This window comes from Aedes albopictus, chromosome 2 (assembly GCF_035046485.1).
Source record: "Aedes albopictus strain Foshan chromosome 2, AalbF5, whole genome shotgun sequence".
Lineage (NCBI taxonomy): Eukaryota > Metazoa > Arthropoda > Insecta > Diptera > Culicidae > Aedes > Aedes albopictus.
In genome coordinates, this window is record NC_085137.1 from 321,889,607 (window position 1) to 321,915,085 (window position 25,479).

At 37.0% G+C, this 25,479-nt stretch overlaps 1 protein-coding gene across 3 annotated transcripts in view; it reads right to left on the bottom strand.

The window, feature by feature from the left end:
- The window catches only part of LOC109408676 (multidrug resistance protein homolog 49), a 78,769-nt gene that overhangs the window by 15,994 nt on the left and 37,296 nt on the right, over positions 1–25,479 (bottom strand). Inside the window, exon 1 of one of the 3 annotated variants that reach the window (XM_029879843.2) lies at positions 12,202–12,774. The exons of the other annotated variants lie outside the window; for them this stretch is intronic. The gene's annotated coding sequence lies outside the window, so the exon portion shown is untranslated. Of the gene's footprint in view, positions 1–12,201; positions 12,775–25,479 lie in introns of those variants that run through there. 3 annotated transcript variants of the gene reach the window in all.

Genomic DNA, 25,479 nt, shown 5'->3' on the forward strand with positions numbered 1-25,479 from the left:
GTGGTTCCGGAGAGACGTAGGGTTTGGCGACCATAGGAATGTGTTTTAGTGGGTCGAGGAGAGAGTAGTCCTGGCTTCTACCGGCATTGTAGAAGACGGCCTCATCCCCACACTACCCTAACCTTCCTGTTAGGGTGTCTGATGAGCAGATTTATCCCCCTATGGTTTAGAAGAAAAAAAAAAAAAAAAAAAAAAAAAAAGGGCGCTGTTCGAACCCATTGTGGCACGCTTATGCGTTATTACAGTGTCCTTTTCAGGACGCTATGTGAACCCATTGTGGTACGCTTTTGCGAGTATGACGATCCTATTCCCTTACCTGTCCTTTCCCATCTCCTATCCTTTTTCCTTCCCTTTTCCGTCAGGTAAATGATGAATAGGCTCGTGTTCATGGCGATGGCACAAATTTCCCAAATGGAGGAGAACGTGCCTCTAGAGCCGACCTACTGATACTGATGATTGACCCGACATTCAACAATTTTTCAGTCTGGCGGAATTAAGCAGGGTTTTTTTGTGTTCCGTGTCAAGCTAATCATTTGCATGACAATTCTCACCTGAGACCCTCCAAAACCCCCGAAAACGCCTCTGAAGCCCCTCCCCTCCAAAAACTCCCTTGATAGTTCTCTTAAACTCCGCATGACCATATTTAAATATCCTATTCGAGTCACTCTCCCTAGTTAAACTTCTTTGCAACCTTGTACTCCATTTAGGTAATAAACTGAATCCATTTAGGTAATGAATCCATTTAGGTAAAAATTCTATTTAGGCAGTCCCGATTCATTACCTAAATGGAGGTTTTGGTGTATTCAGAAAATTGCGTCAATTATGTTACTCATAGGTGGATAATCTGATTGCCGCAAGGTTTTGGACCCATTAGTCTGCACAGTCTGATGTTTCCAGGATATTTTCATACTAAGTGTGCAAAAAGCCGACCCTTATTTTGTGAAAATTGGAATTTTATGTTCGACGTTCAATCGTACGGGACTAATAAACATGATTTACGCTATTCTACAAAAACCGTGCTCACAATTGCGATTTCTCTACTCGTTAAGTACTATTGACAGAAAACTACCGAAAAATCAGCATTATTAAGAGATAGAGTTTTCATTTACGCTGCCACGAGTTTTTGTTTAAAAACCGCGTAAAAAACCTACAGTTCGGAAAAATTTGGGTAGATTTTGAAATCCCATACATTTACTCATTTACTTACACCTCTTTGCTTCTGACCACCATTTATTTACTTCTGTGTGCAGCATAGTTGTCCCATGTTAATAAGGATTTCCATACCATTCCGGTAGTTTATCCCCATACCATTTCATTTTTTCGGGGTTTTTAGGTTCCTTGAGAGACTTAGCCTTGACGGACATCAAATTTTGACACGATCAATCTTTAGCTAAATCCAAGTAAAACCATCATTTTCCAACAACGAAATTTAAACATTTCCATTTTTTGCAAAATAAGGAACGGCCTACTGTGCAAGCTCTAGATTAGAATAGAAAAAAAAAATGCGTTTCTATTAATTTGCTATCAATGTAGGGTATGTGTGCCATCAGTAATCTCACGCTCTTATATTCATCCTATTCGAAAACAAGCGATTACGGCACCGATTGATTCCGTTCTTTTTGTTTTCATAGGTGCTCATTTCTAACAAAAAATACAAAAATAAGAAACAAAACAAACAGCGCTTCAATCCTTTGTTTTTTGTAGGATGAAAATGGGAGCCACATGCTTAAGGACAAACGTCTCGAAATCCCGCTTCAACAGTGCATCAGAACTACAAACGCACCAATCTCAAGAAGCAAGCTTCACACAACACTGTATTTAATTATTCTGTTCTTGCTCACTCGTAATGAGCTTTAAATAAGAAGATCAGGAGCGCTGGTTTTGTTTACGAAGAGATTTGTGCCCTCGAAATCGTGAGTAGGTACCAAAGTTGGCCATTGTGGCGGCCATTTTTGGATTCTAACAAGTTTGTCCTTAATAAGATTTGTGTCGAAAAATTCAGTCGTTTTGCCACGTCCCAATTGAGTAGCAGCAAGCGGTGGCCAAGCTAGTTCAATTTTCGTTCGGTTCCGTCGTTTGTGTCGAAAAATTCAGTCGTTTTGCCGCGTCCCGATTGAGTAGCAGCAAGCGGTGGCCAAGCTAGTTCAATTTTCGTTCTGGATTCGGTGACCGAGCGAGTGGCTTAAACAAGTGAACATTCAAAATGACCTGGAGGGGCCTTCTGGAGTACTGCAGTCAGCACAGAACACGAAGAAGAAGCTGAACAAGTCTATCCGGTGAGTTTGTTCCTTGTTGTTTATTTCCTGTTTGTGTACTTTATTTTTCTTTTTTCTATTGATCCACCATAGTTGATCATTCACGTTCTTTCAACGAATTTGTATAGTTAGTCACCGTGAGTGCCGACTTATTTTTTTTCTGGGAATGCATCTTGTAAATTAACTCTTCCGCAATTAACTTGAATGTTTACCTCTGAACAGTTTGACAGGTTATTATATTTAGTTTGTTTTTTTTTGCGTATATTTTTTATACCCACTGCTCGTGTATTTGTTTATTAGCACTAAGTAGAGTTCGTGAAGTGTCGGCCAAGGTGTCGGCCCAATTTCTTGGTATTCATACTTTTTTAACTTCCCTATATTTTACAAGCCTCCAAGCATTTCTTAGTTTGTGCGGTCCGTCACTGTTGGTGTCGCACATTATTTCGTCTCAGTATTCCGAGCACTTTACATGTATTGTGGTTCACCAGTCCTCCTGATTGCGAGGTGACGCAAGATCTCTCTCGTTCCGCAAGAAATCCTCTGGATTTCTACAAAGATTTTTCAAGGTCTCACCGTTCTTCCAAACTGTGAGGTGACACAATTCTGTGTATGTGTTTTGTGTATGTTCATGGTTTCATCGATGACATCACTTACCAAAGTGAATCCAGAGTGATGTGACTGACAATCATTCCCTACTAACAAAAACTCCTTCCCGTGACAACTGTGGAGGGTCCAGTAGTACATACAACCTCTAGTAGCAACGGTTGTCAAACTAACATTCCTTCCCTTCCCCGGTTGACCGTAAGGACGTGGCCGGCGCCGTTATTGACCCATTAAAGCTTGAGTTCTCGGAACGTGTACATTGAGGATGCTGTGCTAACCCCAAGCCCCATCTATTGGTTCTCTGTGCAATTCCGCTAGCTCTGGTCAATCACGAAATAGCAACTACGAAGTGTACGGTCACCAATGCTCATGCTCATGCTCTAACAAGTTTGTCCTTAATAAGGAAACCAATACCCTAAATGCCCCTTTTACGTGTATACCTAATTCAAACATCGTGTTTAAACCAAGTTTGAAAGAAAAAACATCTGATGACTGGACAGGTTTATGCATATTATGAGCACTTGATTGACAAAAAGAACTGCATATAACTTTTCTATTTTGATGCGCAAGAATAATTGCAGCTATCGATCACATCTGCGAGTTTTCTCGCGATGAAAATCTCTTTACGAATGTGTTGTGACGCTTATTCAAATGATAAGATTGATTCAAATTAATTGCTAGTCAAATAAGGATATTTTCTGTTACATGATGATTAATACAAATGTAAGCAGAGCAAAGCTAATATTGCGAACGATTACAGACATTTATTCTCAGTTTTATTTATACATTTTATGAAAATAACAACACACTAAATTCTGCTTTTAAGCGATTAAACAATCTTGTAAAAAAGTTTTTGAAACTTTTTTCATCGGATCGTTTTTAAATTTTGACAGGGATGATTAGATAGATCTCTGGTAGAAACTTGAGCCCCGTCAGAAGGAAACAGCGACCAGGAGAGAAGAAGCTTTCCAAAAGCAAAATCCAGTAATTTCGATAAAATCGTGAAAAAATTTAAATTAAAACCTCGTAAAGTTGTGTAAAAGAAGAATTCAGTGTATAGGGTGGTCCAGAAACTAAGGGCATAATCAACACGCTAAGTACCGACAGGTAAAAAACGTGGAACTATTTGTTTTGCACTTCCATATCTCAGCAGAACCAAATTTCAATCTTTTTGCGTTATCGGAATCCTACACTGTTCTAGGAAAGTTTAGTTTGAGCCGATTGGAATTTCATGCAGCTTCCGGTGAGAATCAGGCGAATACATTAGCTTCACATTTTTAACTTCTTCCGGTTCCGTTTTGTTCCCAGATTGGTTATGAGTACCATGTCTTTGTAGCGAGTTCTCTCGGGACCCTGACAAGATAGCAACATTCTGTCTTCGGCAAAGTTGTTCAAAAACAACAAACACTTTCTGGTGATGGATTTTATAGTTCCAAATTTCCTCACCACGTGGCGCTAGTGTACATAGCAACTTCCGGAATGGCTTTGGTGGGATATAGCACGAGATTGAAGCCAGATAGGAAGCTATGTTGCAAAAATGGCGGACAACAACCCTGCAAAGCTGGTGTTTGCAACTGATCCGGTTGGCACAAGAATGCGTGGAGCACAGAGAGCACGATGGGCGGACCAGGTGGAGCGTGACTTGGCGAGCATCGGGCGCGACCGAGGATGGAGAGCGGCAGCCACGAACCGTGTATTAAGCGCAGTTTCGAGTTCGAAAGGAATCGCTCAAGAAACTTCTTGAGGGATTCCTAACAGAAACTTTCTTCGGTGACTGCCATTTGAACTGTCAACTGCGTACTGCGATCAAAGAAAAACCGGTTTCTTGAGCGATTCAGGCAAGGAATTTCCCATGCATCAAGATAGGCTGAGAAATTCCTTCTGAGCGCTTTAAGCGCTGTTTGCAGATCAGAAGGAATTTCTCAGCCTATCTTGATGCATGGAAAATTCCTTGCCTGATACGCTCAAGAAACCGGTTTTTCTTCGATCGCAGTACGCAGTAGCGAAGAAATGACAGTTCAAATGGCAGTCACCGAAGAAAGTTTCTGCCAGGAATCACTCAAGAAGTTTCTTGTGCGATTCCTTTCGAACTCGAAACTGTGCTTTATGGAGAAATATTGTTGATTCAGTTTTATCTTGAATTTGATGTAATCTATATATCTATATATCTTCTATATATAAAAATGAGTTTGAAGTTCCTTTGAGGCAACAAATCTCAAGAACGGCTGAACCGATCAGGATGACTCTTGCACGGTTCGGTTCGTATTCGTGGTGTCTGTGTTTATATGTACAAAAAGTTACGAAAATCAGCTAGAAAAGTAACAAAATTGAAAAAGTACTGATTTTCCATGAGCTGGGAAGGAAATCAACACGATCGAAATGAAATCAATCTAGAGTGCGGTGACGTTATGTGCTCAACAGTTGTCAAACCACCACAGCTTGGCAAGGCAACGTTTGCCGGGACAGCTAGTACTAAATAAATGAAAATGAAAATGAGGAAGCTATGATCTTCGGCAAAGTTGTTCAGGACTACGAGTACATCTAGGTCATGAAGAGTATTGTTCCGAATTTCACAACCACGTGGCGCTAGTGTACATAATTGCTTCCGGTTCGATTTTGGTGGGATATAGCTCGAGATCAGGCAGGAAGATGCAATCTTTGGCGAAGTTGTTCAGGAGTACGAGTATTCCCTGGTCATGAAGAGCATAATTCCGAATTTCACCACCATGTGGCGCTAGCAAAGATTATTATATTTGGCGCTAGTGTACATATCACAAGATTGAAGCCAGATAGGAAGGTACGATCTTCAGCAAAGTTGTTCAGGACTACGGGAACTTCCAGGTCATGAAGAGCATTGTTCTGAGTTTCACCACCGAGTTTCACCAGTGTACATAGTGACCTCCGGCACGACTTTGACAAGATTGAATCCAGATGGAAAGGTATGATTTTCGAGATAATCGTGTTTAAAGTTTACCGCTTTGCCTTGTACCTACCCAAGTAACATTTTGATGACCTATTAGTCTTGTAGTAATTTTGAGAAGCCTCATAAAACCTGATATCTTTTATTTTAGTTTTATGATGGTTGGTAGTATACTTGACTAAAAATGTTACTTGGGTATAGAGAGGGTGCGCTGCACAACGGACTGCAGCTTTGACTCTAGTGCTCAAATCTTTATGAAATTTGGAATGTGTATTGCCTAAATAGTACCTATACTTTCAGATTATGCAATAAAAAAGTTCACAAATTTCAAATATTTATGCTACAATTATTATTATTTTTCGCTAGCACGTGCTCCGGATAGAATTCTAATAAAAAGCGCAGTCAACATGACACACGACTTAATTGATGATGGCAAATAGCTCGTACCTCGGTATATTAAAACAATTACCACCGCGGAACGCTAACCCGTGAATGATTTAGTGGATTCCTCCGTTAATCCAATAATTTTCCACGTTAATTGCAACCACCGTTAGACAATAAAAAATATGACCCACGATTTGATGCGGGCATTCTTATTGAATCGATTAGTTCCAGAGCTCAAACAATTTGCGGTATAAATGCATCATTCTTATTAGTCTTGTCGCATGGAGACACATGCAAATGAACAACCGAACTATAGAAAAAAAAACTTCCTCCAATAAAATAAATCAATTACAATTTGTCGCTCTTGTCTCGGCCTTTGGGCCGTGCAAAAATTACGTAGCTTGATTGGAAGGTACTCTCAAGGGTATCTGTTGATCAACCTATAAGTACATGTCTTCAAAATTTCCCGAACTTTACAAGGGAACGTCACAGTTCATACACGACCCGCTCTTTTGTGGTGAATTTATTTTAATCATGCGCCAGGGGGGCAGCAACAACATCACTCATCGTCGTCGGCAACCTGTTGCTTGGAAAGTATTATTTACAACTGGTTTGGGAGCTTATTGGTAAATTTATTGGAAATGAGGAAAAATACTCATTTTGCAATGCAAATTATACACACCGTAGAAGCTGGATAGGGGATAGGCAAAGAGATGGATTACCGTCATAAGCAAAAAACAGGCATGATGGGATATCCCCCATGTGGTGACAATGCATGCTCTAGAAATATGCATGACGCATCTTTCAATTGAATGTTAGTCACAATAGGGTTAAATGGATAAACTCGGATTGTTGTTTAATTGATGGTTTAGAATATTCTAGTAAAACAGGAGTTGGTCATAAAGCCTTAGACTAGAAAAATAATTTGAAATCAAGACATTAAAATGGTTTTAGATTGAAATTTTCAGAAGGTTTTTATTTCCTGCTGCTATTTATATACTTAATTTAAAGTCCTGTTGGTCCAACGACAAAAATATTAGGGGTATTCACTAAACAGATGAAACAACTGCGTAAGCCATGATTTTCTGAACATTTGAAATGTTTCATGAAATTGCGAATGAAATAATCAAAGATTGCCCTGGTGACTGCGACGATTGATCAGTTTACGCTGTTTAGTGAATCCCTTAACCCTAAAAGGGATGCCTTTCAGAGCTCGTCTTTGATGGAACACACTCAGCGAGGTGACGAAACTGAGGTCATGAAGGTATCCCTTTTAGGGTTAAGGACAAACGTCTTTAAATCCCGTTCCAACAGTGCATCAGAACTTCAGATGCACAAATCTCAAGAAGCAAGCTTCAAACAACAGTGTATTTTATTATTCTGTTATTGCTCACTTGTAATAAGCTTAAAATAAGAAGGTCAGGTGCGCTGGTTTTGTTTACGAAGAGATTTGTGCGCTCGAAATCGTGAGTAGCTGCCAAAGTCGGCCATTGTTGTGGCCATTTTAGGATTTTAACAAGTCTGTCCTTAATTATGTTTTCGTTAAGGAGATTCACTAAACAGAATAAACAAGCCATGATTTCTGATCATTGAAATATTGCATGAAATGCAACCTTTAACCAGAATTATTTAATAATTGCGCTATGTAGTGATACCCACTATTATTTTTTATAAAAAATATCAAGACGGGGTGACTGGCCACAACGTCTGCTTACTAAGCAGAAAACGACACATATTAAACAACAATAATTATGTAACAAATCGAAAAAGCATAAATAAATTTATATATATATACCTTTAATCTGGTTCAAATTGATCGCCGGAGTTAAATTGATAACACGGTTTTAGATTAAGCATACTTTGAATAGTTTTTTTTACAAGTCAAGTAATGTGCTGTATTGGCTTTTAAGTAATAAAAAGCGTTGAAACTGTAATTATTAAATTAATTGAGATAAAATTGCATTCTCTCCTAAAAAAGTAATTAAAGGGTAGAAGTTGCAATAAATTAAACATCAAATTACCAATAAAAAGGAAACATAGAGAAACAAACTTGTATGCATTTCAAGCTACAGGTTAAAGAAAAAATAATTTCGATTGCTATAAATAATACTTTCAAATGAAAACAAACTGCTTCTCATTTTAAATTATTCCTTATGTTGATTGATATTTGTTAATGTGCTCTACTTACTTCATCTTCTTTGAAGTTGCTTTCGTTAGGATAGGATGAGAAAAAAGGCAAGAGGTCACGCAACGGTCTTTTAACGCCTTCCAGAGTAGAGGAAAAAAGCCCAATAATACTTCCAATTAGAAAACTTTTTTTTTTATTTGATGATCACAAAGTGATATGGTTTTGCAATATTGAAACTCAATGAGTTTGTTCAACAATTTCTAGAAAAACTCGACAGTTTGCTAAATTTTTTGTCAAATTGTGTCCTCAATTAGCAAAATTAGACCGAAAACCTTCATAAAAGTAAAATAAAATCATCAACCTTATTTAGTTCCGCTAGAAATTTTTCAAATGAGTTTAGAAAAAAAAAGTGTTCTATCTATCTGTACATATATATCAATATCAATATATATAAAAATGTAGTGGCATACGTGGGACCGCGCATAACTTGCGAACGGAGGGTCCGATTTGGGTCGTCTTAGTTTTGTTCTGCTAGTTTTCACCCAAGGAAGGTTTATGAGCCATAAAACATGGAAAAATTGAGAGTTTTTGAAAATCGATCTTCCATACATTTTGACCGGGGACTTGGTCTTGGTTAGAAACTTGAAACGTCAAAAAACGCAGTAGGCAATACAAACTTGGGATCCGACATATTTCTGGAGTTATGTATCAACTTAACCTTCGGAGAGAGAACTTCGAAAAACAGCCAAGAAGCAGTAGATTTGTGTGCTGATTTTTTCAAATCAACTTTCGCCAATCATGACGCCTCAACTTCTGATGAACATCTAAGGCTTGTTAACTCATTCGATCTTAACATACCGCTTATTGAAGTGTCGGCACATGACGTTGATGAAGCCTTATCGAAGGTAAATGAGCAAAAAGGACCTGGCCCCGACGGACTACCTCCTATATTCTGGAAAAATTGCAGGCATGCCTTAGCATTACCCGTTAGCATATTATTTAATATGTCATTATCTACAGCGTGCTTCCCTTCAGCGTGGAAAAGTGCATATGTGGTTCCAATCCATAAAAGTGGTAGTGCAAGTAATGTGGAAAATTACAGAGGAATTTCGATTCTGAATTGCCTTGCCAAAATGCTCGAGTGCTTTGTTTACGATGCAATCAAATCATCGACCACTCACATTATCTCAGACTGTCAACACGGCTTCGTAAGCAAAAGATCATTCTTTTAAAACAGTCGTTACCAGTGCACAGTTTATAATACAAAAATTAAAAATCTAAAATAACAACACGTATACATGAAAAGCAACCCAGAAGAGCATTCTATATGCAAAAACTACAAAAACGATAGACGGTAGACACTACGGCCTTTGAAAAAGGCCAAATCCCTAGGCCGAAACGTCGGGAATGTAGATAAAAATCGTTCTTGAATCAAAGACTGAGAAAGCCATCCCCCTTTCCATCAAGTTCCCAGTCGTAAAACCCCATACAAAAGACAACGGTATCCAATATGATGGTTTACATCCCTTTCGTCAGCCAAGCACTCGGAAAACGTAGACAAGTCGATACAATCTATGTTGACTTTGCGAAGGCGTTTGATACCTTGTCACACGATGCTATCACCAGCAAGATGAATCACCTTGGATTCCCTACATGGCTGTGCTCCTGGATAAATTCATACCTTATCGACCGGAAAGCGCTTGTCAAGTGTGGCCCTGTTTCGTCGTCTACATTTTCAATAACTTCGGGGGTGCCACAAGGAAGCCATTTAGGTCCTTTGTTGTTTACTTTGACCATCAATGATATTTGTTTAGCTATTGATTCAGATAAAACTATGTTTGCTGATGATCTAAAATTTTATAGAAATCTGATTGTGTGGCTCTGCAAAATGACCTGAATTCACTCGCTGAATGGTGTGTAGCTAACAAAATGCAAATCAATGTGAAAAAAACTAAGGTACTATCGTTATACCGTGGTGAAGCCGGTGTCATTCACCAATATTGTTAGGAAACAGTTAGATTGAGAGAGTAACTTCCATTCGAGATCTTGGAATTATTGTTGATAGAGCTCTAACCTTTAAGGAACATCTTTCGGTAACAGCTTCCAAAGGCTTAACAACACTTGGTTTCCTTATTAGGAATAGTAAGGATTTTGATGATGTTTATGTACTCAAGACAATCTATTGTTCATTAGTTAGAAGCATATTAGAATATGGCATTCAAATCTGGGCTCCTCGTCAGATAGGCGAAATCAGATTACTGGTAAGCGTTCAAAGAAAATTCATTAGGTATGCATTGCGATCTCTTCCGTGGAACGATCCTATTCGCTTACCACCTTATGCAAGCCGGTGTAAGTTGATCAACCTAGAAATCTTAAGTGATAGAAGCGAAATGCTACGTAAAATGTTTGTGTTTGATGTTCTGCAAGGTAATATAGAATGTAGTTCCCTCGTGGCAGCATTGCCCATTCATGCTCCGTCAAGGATATTGAGGGAGTATGAATTTCTAAGAATACCAAATGATGGCCACAGGAGTTTTTTTTAATCCGCTTGTAGAGTGTTGCCGTCTATTTAATTCTTCTTATTATATGTTTGATTTTAGTATTAGTAAAATTATGTTTAAGAATAGGCTAAGGAACAACATTCAGTCTGTGCGATAGGAATATCTTAGACGTTGACCAATAAATAAATAAATAAATAAATAAATAAAATATTCTATATACAGGGGATAGACAAAATGATCGGGACAGGAAGTTATAAGGATTCTTGGAAAAGATAAAATTATCTGATAGCCAACTTAGAGCTGTTATATCTCCGGATTCAATGATCCGAATGCAATGAAATTTTGACCATTTACGACTTATATAATGAGTTATGAAAAACCGTTGACTAAACTTAAAATTCTTTACACGGAAGAAAATTATGACGATTAGATTATTTTTCTAATAAAACATAAATTTATCCAAAACTTCAACATCGCTTAAAAATTCAAGATACAAATTATAGTTCATTTAATTTTCCTCTGATTGACTTATATACAAATAACACATGTTGTTATTGCAGGAAAGTAACAACATAGCCGTCAACAAATTGAAAAAGTAATGGAATACATATTAAAAAATAGACCAATTTTCTAAAAAATCGTGAAAAATATAAAATCGCTATAACTTTCTCTCTTGTTAAAAAATTCAAGTTAAGTCAAATGTTTTCCAGTGTTCATTACAAAAGCCATGAAGGGTCAAAATTTATTTGCAATCGGTTCATTTAATCCGGAGATATAATAGCTGAAAGTTGGCATTCGGATAAATTTACCTTTTTCAAGAATTTTTATAACTTTTTTTGGAAAATAGCCCGATCGTTCTTAAATTTAGACCACTGATACACAACAAGTTGTTACAGTAAAAATTTGAGAATATTTGATGCACTTTTCGAAAAGTTACAGCTAGTTGAACATTTTTTGCCAAGGCTGGCAATACTCATGAGCGATAGGTTTAAACTCGAATTTTAATAATTACGTTTCATAATACCTAATAATGAATAAACCCAAATATATAGGTAACAAAAAAATCAAAATACATTACATCAGACAGACTCATGATCCGACGGTAATCAAAGCGAAGCGAAGCTTGAGTCGCTGAATAAAAATAATATAAATATTGAACAAGAATCAAAGATCTAGTCAATTTTTAATTTAGCTTTGCAGCAAAATAATCTTTTCTTTTTATTTAGCATGTTTTAACTCCAATTTTCCGCATGCCATTTACTACTTGGCATGACATTTTTCATCAACACTGCATTTCTTCCAACCGAAGTCATGCCAAAAATGTAACCATTTGAATGGCAATCTACCATAACAAAGCATGTATTAAAAATTTATTTTAAATCTTCCATATTTTCTAATTGCAGAACGTACCTTTAAAACACTAAGAACATACAGGTAAAATAGTTCGATTTAGCTAAGCACGAATTATATTTTCGCTCTTATTTTCATCAATGATATGCACTCATTTATCACTATTGTGGTACAAAATTAGTCAATTTACTATTCACTATTTGAACGAAGACTTCGAACTGGAACAATCTTCACATATTCTCTTTGGTTTTATCTTCTAATGCACATATTCATTTTCATAGTTGCACAACTCCAGTTACTCTGCTTTCATTTTCACGCTGTAAAATCACCCAAGCTTTGGTATACAATTCCACGTGGCGCACTGGAATAATTCGGTTCCAAATCTAAACTGCTCAATCTTTATGACCGAATCGAAACCGTTTCGCACTGATATAGTTTCTATAAAATCCCAGAACCTGGAACACTTGCCATCCGATTGCTCTTTTTTTGCATCCAACCCGCGCGACGATCACCGACAGACTAACGTTTCTGATAGGAATTCCTGCACCCTATACTAGCTCCGGTTGTTCCTCATCCGCACCCGCACAACGATCACAGCGAGCGTCCAGCATCCTCCCTCATCTTGCCGGCAATCGGCGTCATTCCACCCGCCGCCACACCAGCATCATCCATCAGTCAGCAACGCTCCACCACACCGTTCGATAGCACGCGAGGAATCAGCCAGCAGCAGTGCAGAACGCACGCGTCTGGTGGGATTGTTTGCGCGATACTTAGTAAGACAACCTAATCTTTTCCCGACGCATTTTTCGCTTCCCGTGTGCGTGCAGGTTCCTACGTACTCAGACTTCGGTAGTATCTTTTGAAGTGAGTGATATCTAGCCGAATGGTTGTAATGACAACAGAAGAGTATATCTTTATTCTCAGGTTTTCCTAAGAACTTCTGAACTTCCATTTTAAACCCTTTATGGATACAATGGGGGTTCACCGTAAATATTGTTGCTTTATTGGGCAATATATTGCCGTTCAGATTCTATGAAGTGGGAATTTCCCCGTCCAGTTAAAACTACTGTCTAATTAGTATTCTTGGGAGTATAACCACTAATATTACATTTTCCCTAAGCCCACGTGTTGGACTGTTCATACCGAGAATCCCATGTTAAAGAAAATTTCGGAAAACAGTATTGTTCCGATTTTATCACGCCCTTTTTCAAAAATGCTTTTAAATATTCTACACAATCTATACGCATTTTATATATTTTTAACGTTGCAAATCGCGCCTACAACATTCACCTTAAAGAAGAGGGGGAAGACTTGTTCTCAAATGCAAATGCAAATGAATGAAAAATGAAGGACTGACGCGCGGAGGCCGTGATAAAATCGGAGCATTACTGTATTGCAAATCCTGTGATTATATTACACAGTTAAACATTTTTTTTGTCTCAAGAGCAAACTTATGTGTCTCTGATAGCGATTGCTGGCGTATTTTCGGTCCAAGCCTGTTCAGATGTGCCTAGGTGAAAGCTGTTGTAATGTTGTTAGCCGTTCCATCAGTCCATGTCCAAACCTACTTGACCTAAAAACAACTTTTGATTTTGCCCTGAAGATGAGTTAATAAACGCTCGAAACGTCTGCTTTAATTAAAACAGTAGTTTTATAAGCAACCCGAGGACCGAAAATACGCCAGCAATCGCTATCAAATTATCAAAGACGGTCGTTATTTTATCAATATTATGTGTCTCTGACAGATTTTGGGCCGCTGAATCCGAATCCGGACCCAGATTTGCTCCAGCACGTCACAATTTTGAGCTTGGAACTTGGAAGAAAATTTTTGAAATGCTTCCAGCACGCCAAAAATCAGCAAAAGAAATTGCTGAATTTCAGCAACATTTTTGCTGAATTTCAGCACAACTGTGCTGGTCAACTGTCAAAATTGCTGGATGGCTCAGCAAGTTGAAAAATAATTGCTTATACTCAGTAATTTGTATTGCTGAATGCAATCAGCACACCAAAAATCAGCAAAGTTTGCTGATTACCAGCAAAAATATTTTGCAGTGTAGTTCTACGTCTACCTGCTGCTCGAATACAAATAAAAATGTGACACGCCGTGAGCGTTGGTTACATAAACTTTCTAAGAGTATATACTCTTATGGCATCCGTTTTATTAAGCACATGATATGTTGATATCTTGCCGGTGAATTTGAAAACGTTTCATTGTGAAACGAGAGTTAAAGTGAATTCACAGCCCAAGGTTTTGGTATTCCTAGGAGGCTTTGTAAATCGTTGATATAATATTTAAGATATTGAAGCTCTTAAAGTAAACCTAAATGCTAATCGTTTTCCTAGCACGCTTTTATACGTCATGCTGCCAACGTGTTTTCCGTGAGTTTGGAATGATTCTTGAGTTTGAATGATCATCAGTAACAACAATTTAAAACTTTGATTCCAATTTCATTGGGGATATGCATACTATCGCTTCGTCTATAAACATTAGACCTGTTCACTTTGAAACTTTTTTTCTCCGATTCTCCGTGATACATAAAATTATCAATCCACATGCAAAAACAAGTCTTCAATCCAAAATTGAGCCAAATTGATAAAGATTTAAAGGTGTATCAAATCGATTTTGTGTTTTTTTAACCGTTTTCACAGAAATTTACTCATAAATCCAGAAAATTGCTCCGAAAGGGTGCCGAAAATACCGTTAGGATATAGTTAGGACAATACTCTACAACTTTGCCGAAGATACTACGGTGTTTAAATTGCTTATTTTGAAGCTATTCAATAATTTTAGTTGAAAAATCACTAAAAAACACGATATTTTTACGATTTTACATATAAACGTCATGTAATTTTACACTATTTTAGGTGACTAAATTAATTAGCTATTTCTCCTTTGTGTAACGAACATTTCGTCCATACATCGTTTTTGTGTAGGAATTCGTTTTCATTGACTAATTATCAAAAGTATGTCACGATGATACTAAAAATCGCGTAGAGTTGCCAGCACGAATTAAAACAAAGTTACCCATGATTAAGACGTCATGCCATCGTATTCCAATGTCTTTTGATTCAAGTATCAGAAATGGCGCAGATGATAAGGCTCGAGCCTGCGGATCAGAAGGTCCTAGGTTCAAGCTCAAATACATAATAAACTTTTTTTTCTTTTTTTATAACAGTTAGAAAGATGAATCAGCCATGACTTACACGTAATCTCCAAAATAATGATGATCGGGACCTGCCAATTAAGCCCATTCCAGGACTAGTTAGATATTTAGTTTACTTGTTGACAAGAAATCGTGTCGACGAGATCAGCTGGACGACATATTGGACATCTGTTTGATACCGATTAATTTAGCTAAAACAATTCAATACAAAGATGGAACTGCTTCTGGATGCAAAATTTATGATACAATTGTAGAGATTACTTGCATCTATCTAGCCACAAGCAACACAACTAAATGATAAAGGGAAACTTCATTCTTACCATGCACTCTACGGTTTCGAAGCAAGGCTATGATGCCAAATTGCAATGAGATGCAGAGCGTAGTCTAGTCTCATAAACTTATAGCTGGATCGAGACGCAAAAAATACTATTCCTGGGCTCGAACCTTGAATCTTCGAATCGGCAGTCTCATGCTCAACCATCTACACCAAATTGGAACTGATGCAGATGCGACAAAGAAATGTAATGACGTTTTAATCATGGGTAACTTTGTTTAATTTTGTGCTGGCAACTCTATGCGATTTTTAGTATCAACGTGACATACTTTTGATAATTAGTCAATGAAAACGAATTCCTACACTAAAATGATGTATGGACGAAATGTTCGTAACACATGGGAGCAATAGCTAATTAAATTAGTCACTTAAAACAATGTAAATTCACATGACTTTTACATGAAAAACCGTAAAAATATTGTATTTTTTCGCGATTTTTTAACGAAAATTGTTGAATAACTTTGAAATAAGCAATTTTAATACCTTAGTGTATTCGGCAAAGTTGTAGAGTATTGTTCCAACTATATTTTAACGGTGTTTTCGGTACCTTTTTGGTGCAATTTTCTGGATATTGGAGTACATTTTCGTGAAAATGCTCGAAAAAACACAAAATCGATTTGATACACCTCTAAACCTTTATCAATTTGGCTCATTTTTGGACTGAAGACTTGTTTTTGCATGTGGATTGATAATTTGATGTGACACGGGTAGGTTGAAAAAAGTGAACAGGTCTAATAAACATGTTAAAACACCTTAGTTTTGTAACAGTATCGCAAAAAATGGGATATATATTCAAAGTTTTAGATGAGTTACAAAATATATATTCATTGCAAGGAATGAATAACATGTGAAATTGAAATAATATTTTATGAAGTTACTACATTTTCAATATAGGGTGACAATGGGTATTATCGGCAGGTTTGTTCTCTTCGTCATGGGGGGTTTTTGTCAGCCAAATTGCCTGAAACTTTGCCATTTATTTCAGATTAGTTTGGAAGAATTTGAGACCAACTCTGAGTTCAATAGGTTTCAAAAAAACCCACAAAGACGAAAAGAACAAAACGGCCGAGAATAGGTAATTTCCCCTACTTCATCATATCCTATATTTTCAAACCACTGTAATTTGCGATCGTTTCAATGAAATGTTGTCAAATTTTCAGGGAGAAGTTGTTTGAATTTTTTTTCTTTGGAATGGTGTTTATGAAACTTATATTATTTGTTTATGATTTGAAGAGCCAATGGAACACTCTATGACAATATTGCCATATATGAGCAGATTATATGAAAATAGAGGAAAATCTTCAAACAGTAAAAACTTTCGATTCCATCGATGAAACATTTTCAAATTTTTCTGAGGTGATGCTTAAATAGTATATCTTTCAAATGTCGGGTGTCAATATGGTGTATATTTTTATTTGTTAATAGCGGTTTCAGGCACACCGTACGCGCATATTTACTCATATACGGAAATCCTATAGAAATGGCTCAAAATTTTAAAATTACAAAAAAACTATAGTTTCCCTCGATGAAACATTTTCAAATTTTCAGAGGAGATACTAGAATAGTATATCTTTCGAATGCCGGGTGCCATTTGGGAGGACATTTTTATTTGTTAATAATGGTTTTTGGCACACCGTGTTGTCAAACTAAAACCTTTTGGGAAATCCTTAGAGGAATCCCTATTAGTAAATTTATAGAAGAGTCTTAACCCGGGAGCGGTCGCGTCGTGTACTGAGTACACGCACCATGAAAAATGCACGCTTGTGGTATACAACGTGAGCGTGGCGTCGCTGCAGGTAGTCGAAGACGCGACTGCTCGAGGGTTAAATACATCTTCAGAGGAATTCCTGTATAAATTGTTTGAGAAATTACAGAAGGCATCCATAGAGATTTTTTTTTTAAATCCCTAGAAAGGTCACAGAAAAAAAATCCAGAAAGAATCCTGAAAGTTTTTTCTGGGAAAGTCTTTAGGAAAATCCCTTAATAAATTCCAGGATAAATCCACGCAGTAGCTCTAGGTGGAATTAAAAGAAAAAAAGCAAAAGGCTCCTGCAGACATTCTTCGACAATATTTATCAGGAGGAAAGCCTGAAATTAAAACTTAGAGAATTATCGGAACAGATTCTAGAATCCCCGGAAAAACTCGTGGATGAATTCCCGGAGGAGCACCAGCAGATGTTTTGAAGGAGCACCAGCAGAAATCTCTGAGGAATCGCTGAAAGAATTTCCCTGTTTGTAAAGAATCCTAAGAGTATTTCCTGGAAGAATCCCTGGGAAGTTCACTAGATAAATTCCTGGTCAAATCCACTAAGTAATTCTAGAAGGAATTTCTAGAGGAGTTCGTGTGGATATTCCTGGAAAAAGTTCTGCAGAAAAACCTGCAAGCATTCCTGGAGGAATCCAAAGTAGAGCTTCTCGAGGTACACAGGAGGATTTTTTTGAGGAAATCCCCCGAAAGATTCCTTGGAGGAAGCCCTGGATGAATTCCTGCTGGAACATCACTAGTAATTTCCAGATACATTTCTAGAGGAGTTCTTGTAGCAATTCCTGGATAAGGTCCTACAGAAATACCAGTAAGTATTTCTGGATGAATCCCATGAAGAGCTTCTGGAGATATCACAGAAGGAAATTTATAGGGAAATTTGTGGAGGAAGCCCCGGATTAATTCCTGCTGGAACATCAGTAGTAATTGCAAGAAGTATCCTAACAGAAATTCTCGGAAGAATTGCAGGTAGAATTCCTGAGAAAACCCCACGACGAATTGCTGAGAGGTTTTCAATAGGAATTCTTGAAAGAATCCCAGAGGGATTTATTCGTGGAATCTCTGGAAGAATCCCGGCAGGAATAATCGCAGTTAGAAATCGACATAATAGATCTATCATAAAGTATTTCTAAAGGAATCGCTGGAAAGAAAACGCAAACTGCATATTTCCATGTTGGGACGAGGTTTAGAAAATGAAGTGATTTCTACTCCAGCGCCATATGGTTGGGTTGTCTTACTTACAATCACATCAACAGGCTAAATTTGATGTTTGTTCTAGTCTAGTCTAGTCTAGTCTAGTCTACACATACACAGCTATTCATTGAAAGAATCCTAGAAAATGATAGAATCGACTACTTCTACCGTTTTTCTTGTCATTATCAATACTTGCAAGGCATTGGAGATGTATTACAAGTATTGAAGCGGCCAGGCCCACTGTGCAGCGTTATTGAATACAATTGAGCAGAACTATGGAACGGCGACATCTCGTCAGCCGCTTTGTATCGTATGTGTAATAAATGTGAAGCGAAAACGTTGGGAGTGACGTTGCTAAGAAAGTTAATGTCACTCCGTTGGGGCTTATCTTCTTCCTGGGATGGGACAAAAGTATTTATGGTATTAACCCCTTATGTCCTGGCTCAAAAGCCTAGGTTTAAGCGCCATTGCTCGCCCTCTGAAACGAGAAGAAAATATAACGATCGCTTCCCCGACTGGATTAAATACTCTGTATTATTAACTGACAAACTACTTAGAACCATAACTGCGAGTCTATTATGGAATCGGTAAAAGTTTCCACAATTTTATCTGAAATTTAGACAGTATTTTGTTATAAATATTTGGTAGGAATTCTCATATAGAGAAAGCTACACCTAAATGGTATGGTATGGTATAGGTGCGTTGATCGATTAGAAAATTCATCTTTTACTGTACAATATTCAATTTTACGAATCGATTTTATGAATGAAAATTCTTCAGTAGGTGTCGTATCAACATGAGGCAAAATTTGATGTTTGTTCTGTTCCAAAAATAGCTGAGAAGTCTTTCAGCCTTTTGCAAAGATATTAGTTTCAAAAAGGCTGGATAGGCGTTAAGGGAGCGGAAATGGGTCAGTTTGTAAAATTATTTGACTGTTCTCAAAAGTTATGCGAGATTTGTTCGTTACGTAATTTATATATAATGCCAAAACACATCAACTGAAATGATATCTATCTATATATATAAAAATGCAGCGGCATACGTGGGACCGCGCATAACTTGCGAACGGAGCGTCTGTTTTGGGTCGTCTTTGTTTTGCTCTGTTAGTTTTCACCCAAGGAAGGTTTATGAGGCCAAAAACATGGGAAAATTGAGAGTTTTTGAAAATCGATCTTCCGTACATTTTGACCGGGGACTTGGTCTTGGTTAGAAACTTGAAACGTCAAAAAACGCCGTAGGCAAGACAAACTTGGCCGGGTACACAAGGAAGTTTATAAGGAGTATAGGGCACTGCACTGTTATGATTTTGTATGGGATTTTGAAGTTTCGTGGCCTTGTTGTTTACAAAATTTCTGTAGGAGTGAAAGAGAAGGAGAGAATTTCATGCAGTGGCCTATAGGGCACTGCATGAAATTCTCTCCTTTTCTTTTACTCTTACAGAAATTTTGTAAACAACAAGGCCAAGAAACGTCAAAATCCCATACAAAATCAAAACAATGCAGTGCCCTATATATCCGCTGTCCAAAGTAAGCTGACAGAAGATCCGACATATTTCTGGAGTTATGTACGTAGCAGAAGAGGATGGTGCGAATAGAATCGGTTTTATTTTTCAAGCTAGCTAACACACACCTACACACTCCCGGCACACAGCTTGTAAACACGCACGAGCGTTTAATTTTCTTGTAACCACCTCTCTCAGCGCGGTTGTCAAACACGCCGTCGCGACGCTGTTCGGAAATGGTAAACATGATCAATCCACCATTATTCCGATTTTGTTCTCGTGTTCAAAGTTTATTATTTTCCATTCGAGATGGAAATTTTGATGGATAGTTGTTACAAAATTAGCTAAAATAGGCTCAAAGCAATATTTATCCTTCTCCTCGCTTTCCAATGGCTTGAAAGCGGCAAATGGAGATATCGTGACAACAGTTTTGATTATATCCGCAGCCCCTGGATAACAATACTTTTCAATCAATCACACAGGTTCAACAATGTTTAACATAACCTCCATCTTCAATGTTTGGCTCCCGATGTTTGGCTCCGGATGAGAGAGCATATTGAGTCAGTCCGCGACACTCAGGTTTTCACCCAAGAAAGGTTTATGGGCCATAAAACATGGACAAATCGATACATACACATAAATAAAAAAAAATGGACAAATCGAGAGTTTTTGAAAATTCATTCTTCATACATTTTGAACGGGGACTTGGACTTGGCTAAAGACTTGAAACGTCAAAAAACGCAGTAGGCAAGACAAAGTTTGCCGGGGTCAGCTAGTTGATTATAAAAATGGTAATGCTGAATGAAAAACACTTTTATTTTCTTTGTTAAAAAAAAAACTGATAAAATTGGGGGTTGACAAAATTGGGTTCTCACTGTATAGCGATAAATTAAAAAGATCTCTCAATGGATCATTTCCATTTAAATTCGATTTTCGATATTTTTCGTATGTTTTTTTTTCAATTTCTCTCTTATTCTGTATTAGCATTTTTGATTATCAAAGAGACAATTTGCATTATTAGTTTGCCAGTTTAACTCTAGCCTTACTTTAGGGAAGGGCCTATGCATAGAAACATTAAATATTTGGAAAAAATATACTTCTGAAACAGGTTTTCCATGCCTGTGCGAAGAACTAGCAACTAAGTAAAAATTAACAGATAAAAGGTTTTTTTTATCAATTTGTTGTTTTTGTACATGTTAATCCGTGACATAAAAAATCCGTTTAATTTTTATCTGTGCAAATATGTAGATTTTTCATATATGTAGATTTTTCAGATATTCCGAAAAAAGACAGGATTAATGCCTGACAGAAAAAAAACGCGTCCATAAAACACATTTTCAACGATGAATTTCAAAGGATGTTTTAGTTTTCGTTTTAATTGGTATCGAACGCAATTAAATATTTTTTTATTAGGAGATTTTTTTTATTAATTTCATGTTATTATCTATATACAAGTCAAATTTTCATCGTACAGGAATTGCAAACCCTACAATTTTGTTTTCAGCAGGAATTTTATATTTTTTTGCAGTTTTTTGACAGATTCTCAAGTTTTGATTAGAGGTATTCATTTAACACCGTAAACCATTGATTCATTATTTTTCTGATCAAATGTAGCGATCACCAAAAAAATCTTGGATTATTTATTATATGACATTTTACACTAGAAGTGCATTCGTGTCAGAGATAATCATGGCTTACGCAGTCATTTAATCTGTTTAGTGAATCCCCCAAATGTAAATGTAAATATTTGCAAAATCTTTGAGCTATGTGTTATTGTAAACCCAATGCATGAAAGTTCTGCATTTTTTTTACTGTATAACAGTGCTTAAATCTTGAGCAAAATTATTACACTGAAAATTAACGACACAACTTATGTATGGTTTTCAAAACCTTAATCTTGATATTTGAATGATGATTTTCAGTCAGATATTGGTTAAATCAGGATTAGGGCACATTCTGATGCACTTGATTTTACTACAACTAGTTTCAAACGTTCAATCGATTTATATGCCTGCTTGTAGAAATTGTAATATCAATGAAGAAGTACAAACTTTACGATTGATTGAAATGCATGTATGGCAAGATAAACTTTGAGAGCCACTGGTAGATATTATTCCGAGTCAGACCCAAATCAGCAGTGCATTAATTGATCTTAATTTATCGTGTGCCATCTCCACGCGAGGGAATAACTTTTTCCCATTGTGAAACTGGCAGATTCTTCATCATCAATAATTTCGACTGTCAGCATCAAAGACCGCTTGGCATGCAAGTTTGCGTCCGTTTGCGACGCAAACGGACTCAGTCACATCATCTTAAAGGAAACCAGTACCCGGTATGCCATGCACTCGATATGATTGAGAGGAGGATAATTTACGCCAATCATCGATTTTGTGAGTTTGTTACCCACTGGTATATAAGCGAGAGTGATGTGAAGTCTACAGATGCTAGTTTTGCCACTGCACCCCGTTGGCGTTCTGAACGTCGTCGTCGTCAGACAATGCTGGGAAAATGTTACTTAAGTTCACTTTTTGCTTGAAATACAAATCAGGGCACATCGCAGCTCTCCTAATCGGTGAGGTGTAAACAATCAACGATCGGCGAGTATTATTGGTTGGACTAATCGCACGCTCTAGTGAAGATAATGGAAGATTGCACTGATAAGTGAAAACGTGAGCTAATTTGGCGTGTGTATGTTATCGACTAGCGCGCTTAAACAGGTGCTGATCCAACTTATGAAACTTTACACAGATTTTTATCACAAATTATTTGGTTGAGATGAATGGGGAGCACTCGGCAGCAACGGAAAATTCTCGGTCATTCATAGTTAGGTTTCGTTTTTTATTGTTAGAGGTGATAAGGCTGCTTATCTGAAGCTGTAAAACAATCTCAATGTGATATGGCAATTTGGGATGCTTGGTAACATCGGTCAATGAATCTTCTTTACATTATCTAGCGCTTATATAGAGCTCTTACCTTATATGGATATTGAAAAAAACCTGTCATATCACGTAATTTCCGGAAAAATGTGCACATCAACTTTGGTTTATCCTTAGTCGTAGAACAAAAATTAATGTTATGCCTTTATCTTCTACGGAAATGACTGCAACCTTACTGGTACACAACACATATGCAATGCTCGATTGTCATAGTCTTAGTCATGAATTTGAACTAATTTCCCATATGACTTAAGACTTTACAATTTTACCTATGTAACTCTTGTTGATAAAAATGACCAATTATGTGTGGATGATATACGACTGGAATGTGCTGGAGTATTGACAGAGCAGTTTTTCGGAGAAACGAAAACATTAGTTTACAGCAGGGGTTCCCAACCTTTTTGAGTTTACTGGGGGAGAGATTTTCAACGATCAATGATATTTTTTTATTTGACACTCACATTTTGTAAGTAATAATGCCATGTATATTCAATTTGAATTGAATTGGCTCAAGAATAGCGGCGCAGCAATTTTTTTTTCTTCTGAAAGCGTTTTAAACTGAAAATTCGTATTCAAATTGTGGCTTTTGGGAGTAGCAGTTAGGGGTTTGGTAGTGGTTAACCCTAAAAACATTGAATAGAATAAAAAAACCCTTTTTTGTTGTAGTAACATCGCGGACCCCTGGACAGCTTCACTTTTCTGAAACATTATTTTTCCGTGCATTTTTAATTATTTATTCAGTTTTAGATTTTTTCCGTGCTTTGTTTTGTTGATGTTCGTGACTTTTTTATGCAAAGGAAAGCAAAGAGAAAAAAGTGAATAAGTTGAAACATCAATAAAAATTTTAAATAAGTGGTAAACCAGATGTCTTAAGGACTGCAGATCCAAGAGATATGGCGGGCTAGGTATGTAGAGTGCGATGAGAGGAATACGATTGTAGGTCAACCCGGAAAGATGCAGGTCAGATTACCGTAAATCAGTGGATGAGTTCAACACTATTCTTTCTGTATTTGCATTTAGGGGAGTTTTATCCTCTTCTCTCATGAAATTTATCTTTGACGTAGAGCCATCTTTAACATATGTACTGGACTGAACACTGAAATGACTTCTAATATAGGTTCGTCTGCGGGTTCGCTTTTAAACACAACTTATATTTGAATCGAACTTGGCAGTTTCTCATGAGTTGTTAGGTATTTCAAACTTTAGTCAAACTGGAGCCTCAATATTGCAATGACGATTAACCACGCTGTAATGGTATTATGTAGCTCGTCACCCACTTCTTGCAACTACAATAGTGGTCTAATAACAGTTAGTGCACTCGGTATAGTTCCATCAAGCCGCTCCACAAATAATGCTTAGTTTGCAAAACCCGGTTATCTGGCTGGTAGGGCATAGGAGTCTAAGCTTCAATTTTTAATGCAATCAGAGACTACTCAGACTTAGACGTGGACGATACTATATATGAAGGGTTATCCAAAACGCTCAGGAGAATTCCCAAAGCGCATTCTAATAAGGCTAGTAAGCCTAAGATGCCATTAATAGGAGGAAAATGGCAAGATAATATAACAATATGATTAATGTAATGTAAAACAATACAACATAACAAAAGAGAACCATTCCAAAACCATTTGATTAAAATGTATAGCCAGTAGTGAAATTACAATTAAAAACGATATATTTACGGTACATTTTATTGTTTGAAACCATACATGTATCATACAATGTACGGTATGTTATGACCCATGTATCAGTAATTAGAACTATTCATTTACAATACAATATATGGTTTTGCAAAAATATATAGTATACGGAGAAAAACATTTTTTTTTGTATTGTTACGATACTTAACAACCTATATAGTATATTGTAAAAATCTTATTTACAATTCACTGTATGGTGTCTACATTACATCTTATTGTTTTTGTATTTTTTTACAGTAGTATCTATTGTAAAATATGGTTCTAAATAGTACTTTTCTTTTACAATACAACGTTCGGTTTTTCTACTGTATTTTTTTATTCGGGAAGCAACTCCCCACCCGCGTCAGATGGTCGCTCAATGTTTACTCTGTGGGCTATCCTAACCGTAAATACTACGCAAGATTAAACTCGTTACAAACACAGCACAACAAAGAACAAAAACATTTAAATCATTATGCTCAATGTATGAGTTGCTATGGGGACAGCGAACTTCCCCTTCGATTTTCTCCGTTCGTAGATTTTGTTAGATACGGTGTTTGGTAAAATTTTTTTTCGTTCATCTAAGCTTACTATAATTAGGTACCCTAACTGCAAGCAAGGTCATAGATCATAAGCGAAAGGTGAACCACCCCGGGTAGAGGTGAATTACTGACAATCAAAACGTGATATTGATTTGATTGATATAAGAGATAAAAGATCTGAAAATAATATCTGAAAAATGTTCCTGGAACATCTGAATAATATCAA